Genomic DNA, 13063 nt, shown 5'->3' on the forward strand with positions numbered 1-13063 from the left:
AATTACGACATAGTCCCTGCCCTGAAAGACCCATCCATCTTACAGATCCCTGCACCAGGCCCTCCAGAGGCTTCCCGCTAGACTCAGAGCAAGACCCAAACTCCTTCTAGGGTCTACACCGTGCACCCCAGGGCCCGGCCCTGCTTCTGTCACCTGGGACATCACTCTGCTCATTCAGCTCCCGCACAGCAGTGTCCACGCTGCTCTCAAATGTTCATGTCTGTTCCAGCCTCATCCTTGCTGTTCCCTCTGCCCCAGATGACCTTCCACACTCACTCATTCACTTTCTTTGGGTCTCTAAGCAGCATCCGTGACAGAAGCTTTGACCGTTCCATTCCCTCAGTTGACAAACAATAACTCATCTTCCGGCTCGCAGCCTGAACATCGATCACGTTCATCCCGGACCATCCTGTCTCCCCTCCACCCCCCACACACTCCACCCCACCTGCCTCTCTTATTTGAAACCCAGTCTTTACCATTCAACCCCTCCAGGCAGCAGAGTGACTCTGAATTTTAGAAAACAGCGTTCAAATCTTCTCTCCACCCCATTGTCTGCCACTGTCTCTCTTTTCCTTAGCCTTCCCTCGAAATGTTCCCTGATCACAGCTTTCCCTGATCACAGCTTTCCCTGAGGATTTAAATACTTTCAAAGGGAAGTTTTTAAAAGAGCAATGGCAACCAGTAGGCTGCCAGGTGGCTCAGAAAAGACGCAGGCTTCCTCCGTTCCCATCCCAGCTCTGTAACTCACTCTGCACATCACACTCGTTCACTGGGCTCCCAGCCTCTCACCTTTAACTGTGTGATCCCTAAAATCTCTTCCAGTCCCGGCAATTCCTTCACGGTCTGAACTCCACCAACCATTTGGCTTCTTCGCTTACAATATTTCCTTGTCCCTTCATGCCACTTGGGACTCATCCCATCTGAAGTCACTTGTGCCTTTTATACAATCAAGACCTAGAAGAGAAGACGGGCAAGTTTATTGAGGAGGGAAAAAAACTGCCCCAGTTTACTCGGTCATCTCTGTCTGATATTACTTTTCCAAACTTGTGACCAAAAGCCTTTTCTCTAGCCCAGCAATTTTCTTCGCCTCCAAGTTCAATGAAACAAAAGAATTTTCCTTAGGCTAACTAAGTTAGGGGAGGATTTGGATTCCAGACAGATCTTCTGCACACACATGGCTCCATTTGAAAGACTTGCCTATTGTTTTTGGAAGCCCTAAGAAAATTAAGCATATGTTCAACTTTTTTTTTTTAATAGTCTCGTGAAAATGAGTCAGTTTATAGTGTGTTTTGAACTGAGTTCTACATTCCTGTGGGCTTATAGCTCTTGAAATTGGTAAAACCTACCTCCAGAGGAGTTGAGGAGCTCAAAAAATTCTGATGCTGGTTTCTAAAGAACCAGAACCAGAGTCTCACAGGCCTGAAGCAGATCCATCCTGACTTACCGCGAGACCGCAGGCAAACCTGGCTTCCCAGGCCCGGGGCTAAGCTCTTTATGCTGTGTGTCAGTTAATGCTGGGACAGTGGGGGACAGAATAGCTGGGGCTCCTCACACACACCCCTCTCTCTATGTGGTCTCTCTACCTGCTCTAACATGCGGCTCCAGAGCTCCAGGTCTTGAGCTCCCGAGGTGCACGTCCCAAGGGTCACTGCCCGGAAGAAGCTAAGTTGCCGTTTAGGACCCAACCTCAGCACCCTGTGGCGTCGGTTCTGCCATGGTCTGTTGGTCAAGGCAGTCCCAAAGTCCCAGCTAAGTTCAAGGGGAGGAAACAGAGATGCCACCTCTCAGTGGGGGAATGTCAAATCCACATCCACATCACAGGAAGAGCGTGTGAGTTGGCATGTGTGCGGGTGCTGCCATCTTTGAAGAATTCACCTGTCAGGGAGATACCAGTGCCCCCAGTTACGGATGAAGAGACTGAGCCTGGCCAAAGTGAAGTGACTTATCCCAGGGCTGCACGGTGAACAAGTGACAGGGCCAGGGTTTAGGGGAGAGGGAGCCCGGAGGATGGAAGGCTTGGGGATGAGAAGTGCGCTATCCCCGAGTCCCTGCAGAGGTCAAAGGCAGGACAGACAGTGCCAGGGAGCAGGGGCTCCAGCTTGTGTCCCAGAACGCGAACACGACCCACAGGGACAGGAACTATCTTGCTCATCTTTTTACCCCAGCAGAGCTGGGCACAGTGGGGATGGAGGGGTAAGGTGGGGAAGCGCAGGTACTGGAATTTGCTCCAGGTTGAAGCTGTGGGATGTTGGTCAAGTCTCCTAATTTCTCTGAGCTTCAATGGCCTCATCTGTTAAATGGTAAGAATAATTCCCTCCCAATGAGGCTCATGGGGGATTCAAGATGCTCGCGTGTAAATTTCTTACTAGGAAACCGGTTAACGGTCATTATCATTATTATACTGACGTTTACAAAACTGAAATAAATCAAGAAGGGAGTTAGCGTTTGTGTTAGCACTTGGGTGGCCTCCAGTGAAAGGTGGGCTGCGACCTCTAATGTTTGGGTTGATAAGGAGAAGAACAAAGCTGGGTCTGTGTTGAAATGGTATGACAGAGACAACAGGCAAGCTCGGGGGGTTGAAGCAGGCACCTGTTACACGCACACAGACACTGAAACTGGACAACTTTATTTGCACTTGGTCAAATTGCTTACTCTCTCAAAGCATTAGTTTCCTTATCTGTAAAAATGAGATAATGGTATTGATCTGATGATATTGGTAAACAAATGAAATAATCAACGTAAATACCTAGCAGACTGCCTGGCATACAGCAAACTTTTAATAGGGGTTAGTTCTTTCTCCCCTTTCCCTTGATGGATGAAGAAGAACAGTGTTATAATGATAATTATGTTAACTATTCATATTCAGTAATTTGAGTTGAATTTACAACGTCTATCCCCATGGATCGGTTTTGGCCATCCAGCTGTGCATTCTACATGCATTTATTGATCACCTACTATACGCCAGGCACAGTGCTGGCTGCCCAACCTACAAGAGAGAAACCAAAACACAGTCATTGCCCTTGAATTGCTTACAGTGTGGAAGGGAAGACCTAGGAGGAACTGTGCAGTTATGGGATAAAAACAAGCCTTTCATTTCCTCCCTGTTGTCTGCACTAAAGTCTGGTTCTTATGTGTTGATTTCATGATCTCCATGTGTGTGGCATGACAACTCTGCAAGTTAGATTTCATTGTCTCCTCTTTACATGAGGCTCAGAGAGGTTAGGTGTCTTAAGGAGTCAAATCCAGCGAGCTGGATTTGGATGCAGGGCTGCCCAGTCCCAAGTTCAGCTTGGTATCAGTCCATTTCTGCTCAACCAGTATTTAACACACATCCGCCTTGTGCCAAGCACTGGGCACACAGCAATTAGCAAGACATGCATGTTGCTCCCCAGGGCTCGCAGACTAGAGGAGAAGACAGGCACACCAGGAGGGATTTTAAATTTAGGATCAGTGAGATAACGCACATAATGCTTGCTGCAGCACCTGGCACATCAAAAGCTCTCAATCAACGTCAGGTATTGTCACTATGAATACAAGTGCAAAGGAAAGGGAAAGGCAGGACACCATGGAGCATAGACAAGGACGGGCAGCCCAGTCTTGGGTGTATCACATGTGTTCTCCACCCAGGGTTATTTGTACTTTAACTCATACTGCATTCCATTCAGAGCATCATTTTGGAGAGACCCAGGGGAAGACTGCGACAGCCCCAGGTAGAAGGCCCAAGGGTGAAAAAACTCAAACCCTACCAAGAAGAACTCCTAAGAGAACTAGGGATGTTGGGCCATTAGAAATTTCATCTGCCTGCTTGTTAAAATGACCTGGACTAATACTGTTTTTGTTTTTTGTTTTTTGTTTTTTAATCTCAGTGAAGGAAAACTAAAGATGAGTGTAGCAGCTCCATAAACATTAGGTGCCCAAGATCTTTACATCTTTCCGCCTTGCCTGCCTTAGAACTGGCTTCTGTCCTCAAGGTTGCCTCATATTCCAAAATGGCTGCAAGAGTTCCAGCCATCATGTCTCCACCCTGGGAAGAAACCAGGAGTGTGTTACATTTCCCAGTCTTCCTTGCAGTTATCTGGAGCAATGCAACTAAATTCTAGCCAAGGAGATGTAATCAAAAGTTGTTGGGTAGAACATCTAAGAAAATTCCTTAAAAGGGGCAGACAGCTGTCTTTTTCCTCTCCCTGACACTCTCACCTTTAAATTTCCTTCACTGAGATTTAAAAAAAACCAAACAAATACAGTATTAGTCCAGGCAATTTTTCCAGGCAGGCAGATACTTACGCACTTAATATATAACACATCATCAAAAAATGTGTTTCCAGGAGGGGCCAGTGGCACAATGGATAACGTGTCTGACTACGGATCAGAAGATTCTAGGTTCGACTCCTGGCTGGCTCACTCGCTCCACTTTTCAAAAAATGTGTTTCCTTTCTTCTTTCCCATTGTCTGTTCAAACCACTATAAACATACAGAGTGTTTTATTTTAATCTTTATTTTGTTATTTAAGCCTAATACTAATGCAAATATATTTTCGTATTCTGTATTTTATTTAAGACTCATTGTAATTATTTTGGTATAGACTCTTCATAAACATAATTTTCATGGCTGTGTAATGCTCTATCTAGTGGCTAAATTATAACAAATTTGCTGTCAGTAATTAAAATATTTCAACTAAACTTATATAGAGAGAAGAACATTTCATGAATAAGGCCTTTTTCCATTTTGGATCACTTCTTTTGTTTGTATTTTTAGAAGAGAAATCATTGTACCAAAGAGTAAAAATAATTTAAAGTCTTTGATACATGTTGCCAAAGTCCTTTCCAATATTTAACTTTTATATGTGAGCCAGTTTCACAATTAAGTTTTTGCCTATTACTTTCAAAAAATTATGGAGTGCTTGAAGACAGAAGTTATATGTATTCTATAACCCCATCTCCTATTACAGTGCCTGACTGTAGGGTATATTTTAATAAATATTGATGTAGTGAATAAAAATGGTAATGCTGATTTACGTTCCCATCAGTGTGAGAACGCCTGTTTCATTATATCCTTGTTATAACTGAATATACTGAATATACTGACACTAGGGGGAGAGGAGGTGGTGGATACAGAGGATGAATTTCTAAATATATGTCATGACCTTTCTAGAAACTCCTCGGCTATTTCAAAACTTACAAGCACTGGCAGAACCCCAGTTTTTGACTTTTCGTTCAGAATCTATCCTTCCCTACTTGTATGCACGTTGGCAAAATCACATATTTATAAACAGTCTTTGACGATCAACAAAAGCAATGAGTTTCCTGCAAATGTTTCTATCAGTCTGCATTGCTATGTAACAAATCACCTCAAAACTTAGTAACTTTAAAAAGCAACCATTTATTAAGTTCATGGTGTTTCGAGTCGAGAACGCTTAGCTTGGGCTGAGCTGCACAGCTCATGGTCTAGACCAGGCTTTCTCATCTACCTGCAGATAATGACCTGGTCAACTCCTGGCTTGGCTGGAGGCTGGCTGATAAAGGATGGCTCCTCTCACCTACCAGCAGGCCAGCCCAAGCTTGCTTACATGGCATCTGGAAGGGCTCCAAGAAACAGAGTGGAGGTCTGCATTGTCTCTTGAGGCCTCAGCTCAAACCTGGCCCACAATCACTTCCCTGGCTTTCTATTAGCCAAAGCATGTCACAAGGCCAGGCCAGATGAGGGATGAGGAATTAGACGCCTCCTCTGAGATAAAGGAGCTGCAAAGCCACACGACAGGAAATGGATGCAGGAAAGGAAGGAATGAAGAAATTAGCCATTTGGCAATTGATCATTGTTTCCCCAAGTGGCAGAATGAATCAGTCTGCCGAGTGGATTACTTAATCTTGTCCAATTGGAACTTGAAGATTATTTACCTCCAATAATTGATATAGTACCCCAGAGATTTAAGAAGTTTCAAATAGTGTTGCCCTGGCTAATTTTTCTGTAATTGGCAATTTAGGCACAATGTGCAAGGACCAAAAATTTTTGGGTGCAAAATGAGTCTCAAGGAAGCTTAGGTGATGGGGCAGCTGGTGGATCCAAACATTCCCTAAGCCTCTCCTGCTCTGTGTCCTCAGCACAGAGGAAGCTGCTCATCTCTGCTTTCAGTGAATAGAAGCCACAGTTCCATTCATTTCTAAACTGCACTGCATTGTACAGAAACACATGTTAAGGGTTGGGGTGGGGGTAAAATTAGAAAAGAAGCTGTCACCAGTTCATTTTCACCTACCCTGGTTCAGGCGATGGTGTTTTGAGTCAGGCTCTGCAGCAACGTTAATAGCCTGGATTGGTGCCGAGAGCTTGCAGAGGCCTCCGACAGGCTCAGTTCTGCTCACTCTAACTGGGGATCTGTGAGATGTGCTTCCCAGAGGCAGAGGGAGACAAACCCAGTACCCCACCTTGCAAACTTTGCTTGCTTGAAATTCCTCTAATGGAAAACCAAGCCATTCCCTTCACAGCGAGAAATCAGTTTTAAAGTGTGAATCACTAGAGGAGTCATGATTGTTATAGCAGTTACATAATATAGCACATATGCATGCAACTATACATAGTATGTCTGTTTCTTTAATGGGAGATCAAGCCATTCCTGTCACAGTAAGAAATCTGTTTTAAAATATAAACCACCAGAGCGGGGGAGGGTGGAGCACAGTGGTAGCATGTGTGCTTAGAACACATGAGGTCCTAGGTTCAATCCCCAGTCCCCCGTTTAAAAATAAGTAAATATATAAACAAACCTAATTACCTCTCCCCTCAAAAAAAACACAACAAAAAAAATATAAACCACCAGGACTTTAATCATTATTAATTTAGTATAATTATCATTATACTAATTCTGTATTATAGAATTATGTATTTCTATATATAATTTATATTTACGTAGTAATATGCATATGTTACAGTTGACCCTTGAACAACATGGAGGCTAAGGGACACCAACTCCCATGCAGCTGAAAATCCATGTATTACTTTGACTCCCCCAAACCTTAACTCTTAACAGCCTGCTGTTGACCAGAAGCTATGAACATAGTCTATGAGCACATATTTTGTGTGTTGTATGTATTATATACTGTATTCTTACAATAAAGTAAGCTGGAGAAAAGAAAACATTGCCAAGAAAGTCATAAGGAAGAGAAGACACGTTTACACTACTGTGCTGTATTTGTTGATACCGTTACGTTTACATCATCTGTTTACAAGATCAATCATCTGTCAGTACCTACATCAATATCGTCTTATATGATACTAAACACTGTAGAGTTACACTAACACTAGACATCAAAAATGAAAAGAAATTCATGTTTATTTACATATAATGATTCGCACATTGATAACCAAGAAGCAGCGGTGTAATTGCTTTATGGTGGGTAGCCTAGGATAATCGACATGATCGCTTCACGGTAGCCTGCACTATACAAGGCTATACGGTAACGAATACATCATTATAAAATGTTTATGACATACAGTATTACAGCCATATTCACAGTACAATATTGGAAACACTGTTGTATTTTTTTAAACTGTGTTGCAATGTAATTCTTTGAAAGCAAAGTTATAAAACAATGTAATAATTATAAGTAATGTGCTACTAACACATTATTAACTTTATATTAAATATTACTCACCTTATGTCTATGTAAGATAGGCTAGTATCTACATATATTTTATGCACTCACAAATACCTTTTTCTTAATTTTTTTTTTTGATATTTCTAGGCTTTGCAGTTCATCTGCAAGTGTTTTCAATTGTCTTAAATCTCAAAAAAAAATTCCAATATATTTATTGAAAAAAATCCACATATAAGGGGAGCTGCACAATTCAAACCCATGTTGTTCAGGGTCAACTATATATAATTGTTATATAACATTAAGTAATATATTACATAATTATAAAACATATAATAATTTGATAATAATGAATTTTTAATGGACAAAATGTATGAAACATTGGACATCAGGCAACAAAGAACAGTGATCTCTGAGAGATGGGCAACAAAGTGAGCCCCTCAGTTGCCCCAGGATATTGACTTGGCCATGGAAAGGGTTCTGCGCTTGATTATTGATGTCTGACCTGGGCTGAGGGAGGGCCGACAACAGCCCTCAGCCCTGTATTTCCCTGAACAATCCCCTGTGATTGTTCAAATCTTTGCCCTTTTCTACCCTCTTCCCGACTCTGACTTTCAGGACACCTCACTTTATAGTAATACTACGTTATCTTTGACAATGCACAAAACGTTTACATGCACTGTATCATTCGCTCTTCTTAATTATCCAGTATACCAATTACACACTTTCAACCTCAGGTAAAGAAACGTGGATTGGAAATGGCTTAAAGAATAAAGGGACTTATTTTCCCAGATGCCAAAATGTCTAGAAGTACAGCAGTTTCACAAATGGATAATTCATTTCCTCAACAACATCATCAAGGGTGTAGGACCTTCCGATCCTTCTCCTCTGTCACCCTCTGCTGGTGAACCCTGGACCTCATGGTCCAAGCTGGCTGCCACGTGGGCAGACACTACGTGTGGATACACAGTGTTCCCCCAGAGCGATATGGTTCCTGAGGCCCTCTCTAGATCCCTGTGGCTGCAAAGGAGCAGAGCATCCCCTCAAACCTACCTCTGACTCCAGCACCAGGGCTGTTGTCACTACTCCAAGCAGACTTTTGGATGATCCTGCCTCGGTGATGGCTAATGACCTAGATGATTTGTTGACTTATTTTTAGCAGGAAATGTAAAGCAGTAATTACCAGGTTTGACTTCTCCCAAAGAGGAAGCTTAAATTTAGCTTCTACCTGCAGTTCTCCTGTGTGACTTTGGAGCAAATCTATTCAACATCACATAGAAAACACTAATCATGTCACATAGTTTGGGGATAAACTAATTATCTGTTATTGCTGCTGCAAATGCTAGAACATACCTAATTATCAGGCTTGAGGAACACAAACTTTGTTGGGGACTGTGACAGCCAGCCCAGCACGGAGGGACAGGTCTTCAAGCTGGTTGGCCCTGGCAAGAGAGAAACAGTCATCCCTGTTCAAGCTGGCAATTTATTCTGATGACTACACAGTATTCCTGAGCCCAGCTATAATGCAAAATCAAGCAAAAACAAAAACTGGATTAAATAATTAATTGCCCAAGTGTTACAGCCAACACTCGGGAGGTAGTACAGAGGACATAGCTTAGAGGTCCAGAGCGCAGGCTCTCGCACCTCCCTGGCTTGGTGTGAACCCTGGCTCTGGATCTTATTAGTTGTATCATCTCAGCCAAGTTGTTTAACTTCCCTATGCCTCACTTTCATCACCTGTGAAGTGGGACCAACAAGAATAACAGTATCTATTTGACAGAGTGTGTCAAGCTTAGAACTGCCTGTAGCACATGATAAGTGCTGGATATTATTATTTCATTATGTTATCTCATTTATCTGAATGTTTCTAACACCCCTGTAGGATGGCTGGAATCAGGACAACCCCTAGAGCAGTTACACGGGTGGTAAGGGATGATTGGGAAACACTCAATTAATTGTTGCAAAAATCAGTCCCCTGTGAGGAGGCAGAGGCCAAGTGAGTAAGTGACTTAGCAGGTCACCCAGGCAAGCTGGCCCTCCTACTCCACAGCCACCCCTCCCTGGACAAGGTTTCTTCCCCATCATCTCTGTTTTGAGCCCATCATGCCTCTGCTCACATCCACCAGCAGCTCTCACTACACCAAGGGTCAAGGGCAGGCTGTGGGCAATTGACAAAGGACCCGGCAGTGGTCACCTCTCTCACCTCGTCTCCTGCCACCCTCCCCCCCACCTCACTCTGGCTCAGGGCCTGTGGCCTTCTTTTATTTCTGCGCAGTCAAGTTCATTCCTATCTTAGGACCTTTGCCCTGGCTGTTCCTTTCATCCCATAATCTTTTCATGACTGATTCCCTCTTATTGTTCAGAACTCAGATTAAATATCATCTCTTTTTAAATGCCTTTCCTGGCTACACATGTATGCTTAAGTAATCATTAGTCACTAATTAACAGATAGCTTTGTTTTAATGAAGTACAATGTGAAGGTACTTAATACCACTGTACTGTGTATTTTTATATGGTAAAAATGGTAAATCTTATGTGTATTTTAGCACAATTTTAAAAATTTTACTAAGACTGAGACTTCCATCTTGTTGGCTCTCTCTATCTCTCTCTCATTCCCTCTTGCTTGCTGGCTCTGATGAAGCCAGCTTCCATGTTGTAAGCTGCCCTATAGAGAGGTCAGCATGGTAAGAAACTGAAGCCCTCTGTCCAATAACCAGGGAGAAATTGATTCTTGCCAACACTACATGGACAAGCTTGGAAGAAGATCGACCCTTATTTGAGAGACATCTTCATCACAGCCCATGAGAGACCCTGAGGCTGAGGACCCAGTTAAGCCATATTGATTCCTGACCACGGAAACTGAGATCATGAATGTTAGTTGTTTTATGCCACTAAATTGAGGAGGAGGGGATGTTTGTTACACAGCAATGAATAATTAATACACTAACTGTTGGTTAGGTTGTGGGTAAAGCAATGGAGACAGAGCCCCCTAACCCAGGCAGGAGGGGGCCCTACTAGCCTGGCACTTTAGAAGTGCCTGGTCTCTTCCTCTTCCATACAAACACCCCCTCTCCAATGGAGTAGGGTCACAAAGGGCCAAGGGAACATGCCCACCCCAGGCTCCAGGTACACAAAACTCCAGAGTCCTCTGCCCACGTATCACTGGGCTGCCCTTCAGGGTCTAGGGGGTGCTTTCCCTTGTGAGGTTAGACCATTGCACTGTGAACACAGCCTTAAGGCCCAGGGATGGCTGTTGCGGGTTGGGGGACAGGCTGAGCCTGGACATATGGTCAGGATGCCCACAGTGTGTTAGCCTGATTGTGACATTTACATAATTAAACATACAGTTTGGTGCCTCCATTAGTACTCTGGTTCCCTCTCCTACAAATCTTAGAGGCAGCCCTGAGTGGAGGTAATAATGAGGAGTGAGTGGGGTCATTTACGTGTTAAGTACTCATCACAGAGCACGGCCGGCAGAGGGACATCGATAAATCACAGCTCCCTCCCTGCTCCCAGTGTTCCTGTGACCAAAGCAGAAAAACTGAATCACTGGGTTGGCCGTTGGGAATAGGTTTCTTCCCAAAGCCTCCCTGGCTGGTAATTCTGGGCCTTCTGGGGTGAAAGGCACTTCAGGCCTGGGCCAAATTCACAGCTCTGGTATGGGAAGCCCCTGTGGCCAATCCTTGAAGACAGGCTTCCTGTGGTTTTCAGAAAGCAGGAGCAGGGTGCAGGCCTACGCACCAGCTGGGGCTCTTCTGGCCCTGCCCTGGGGCCTCTTCAGAATTTTGGCAATGGTATTCGAATTTCTTCTTACCAGGAAACGAGAAGAAGGGGGAAATCCTTGAGTTCCTTGGGAGATCAAAACAGGCTGCTTTGTCGTCCTGTTGTTACTGTTTCAGCAAATATTTTTTTTGAGAAATCATGGCAGCAGCGGGTAAGAGTTATTCTTTCTATCCGGTTAGTGTGAACATTCTAAGCTTGAGTACCGGCCTTTGCCTCTCACTACCTGTCGGGCAAGTTACATAATCTAAGCAGCCTTGTGTCTTCATTTGTAAAATGAGGGTTAAAAACAGTTTCCCTTTACCTAGAGTTTATTGTACTAAGTGAAGTAAGGCAGACAGAGAAAGACAAATATCATATGACATCACTTACATGTGGAACCTTAAAAAAAGATACAAATGAACTTATTTACAAAATAGAAGTAGTCTCACAGACATAGAAAACAAACTGATGGTTACTAAAGGGGAAAGGGGGGAGGGATAAATTAGGGGTTTGGGATGAAGATATATAAAATAGATACCCGAAAGGCCCTACGGTACAGCACAGGGAACTAGTCAACGTCCTGTGATAACCTAGCATGGGAAAGAATTGGAAGAAGAACAGATTTTTATATACATGTGTGGACGTATAACTGAATCACTTTGCTGTACACCTGAAAACACTGTAAATCAACTATACTTAAATAAAAATAAAGTTTCCACTGCATAGAGCTGTATGAGGGATGAAAAGGATAATCACAAATGGTCCTTAGACAGCTCAGGCTCCTCGCCTGGAAATGGGGATTAAAAACAGCACAGACGCTTAGGGATGAGGTTAGGTCATCTCTCGGTCCAACACCTGCCAGAGAGAAGGCGCCTGCTGCGGGTCGAATGGTGGCCTCACAAGAGACAGGTCCACCCAGAATGCATGAATATAGCATCATTTGGAAAGGGGGTTTTTGTAGATGTAATTAAGGATTTCAAGATGAGATCATCAAGGATTAGGATGGGGCCCTAAATCCAAAGACAGGTATTCTGGAACAGAGAAGAGAAGGGGAGAAGACACACGGAGGAGAAGGCTGTGTTAAGACAGAAGCAAAGATTGAAGCCAAAACACACCTGGGGCCACAAGAAGCTAAAAGATGCAAAGGGGGGTCCTCCCCTAGAATCTTTAAAGGGAAAATGGTCCTGCTGACACCTTGATTTCAGACTTCTGGCCTCTAGACCAGTGAGAGAATAAATTTCTGTTGTTTTAAGCTGTCAAGTTTGGGGTAATTTGTTACAGCATCCTAGAAAAATAATGAAGGCCTTAATAAATGTACAGCTACTATTATCTGTTGCTTTTCTTTGCCCCACAAGATTTGGGAAACCTTCTCCTGTCTAAAGTGGGCAAACTTCTGTGTGATGCCCTGAGACACAAAGGAATAGGTTCATCGGGGGTGACCTCGGTTCCTGCTCCAGTCCTGCCCCCACCCCTCCCGCTGGGATGGGGCTCCATCCTCGGTTGCCTCTGTGCCAGGGTCTCTGAGGCTGGCAGCACAGCTCGAGCCAAGAGACTCCAAGCCACGGCATGAAGCAAATAATTGTCAGCCAGATCCCAGATTGTTTTGTCACATACGCTTTGCAATATGACAAGTAGGCGTCTAAAATATGCTCCGGGGGGGGGGGCAGCAAGAAATTTTCCAAAAGTTGACATGGCAGCCCGCGTCACTGCTGGACCAA

The 13063-nt window shown here is 43.8% G+C and overlaps 1 non-coding gene across 1 annotated transcript; it reads left to right on the forward strand.

Annotated features, from left to right (window-relative positions):
- The first annotated feature begins 4328 nt into the window (after window positions 1-4328).
- On the forward strand, window positions 4329-4401 carry TRNAR-ACG (transfer RNA arginine (anticodon ACG)). Its single transcript has one exon. It is a non-coding gene; the product is annotated as a tRNA-Arg (tRNA).
- The last annotated feature ends 8662 nt before the right edge of the window (window positions 4402-13063 follow it).

This window comes from Camelus dromedarius, chromosome 20 (assembly GCF_036321535.1).
Source record: "Camelus dromedarius isolate mCamDro1 chromosome 20, mCamDro1.pat, whole genome shotgun sequence".
In the NCBI taxonomy this organism is placed as follows: domain Eukaryota; kingdom Metazoa; phylum Chordata; class Mammalia; order Artiodactyla; family Camelidae; genus Camelus; species Camelus dromedarius.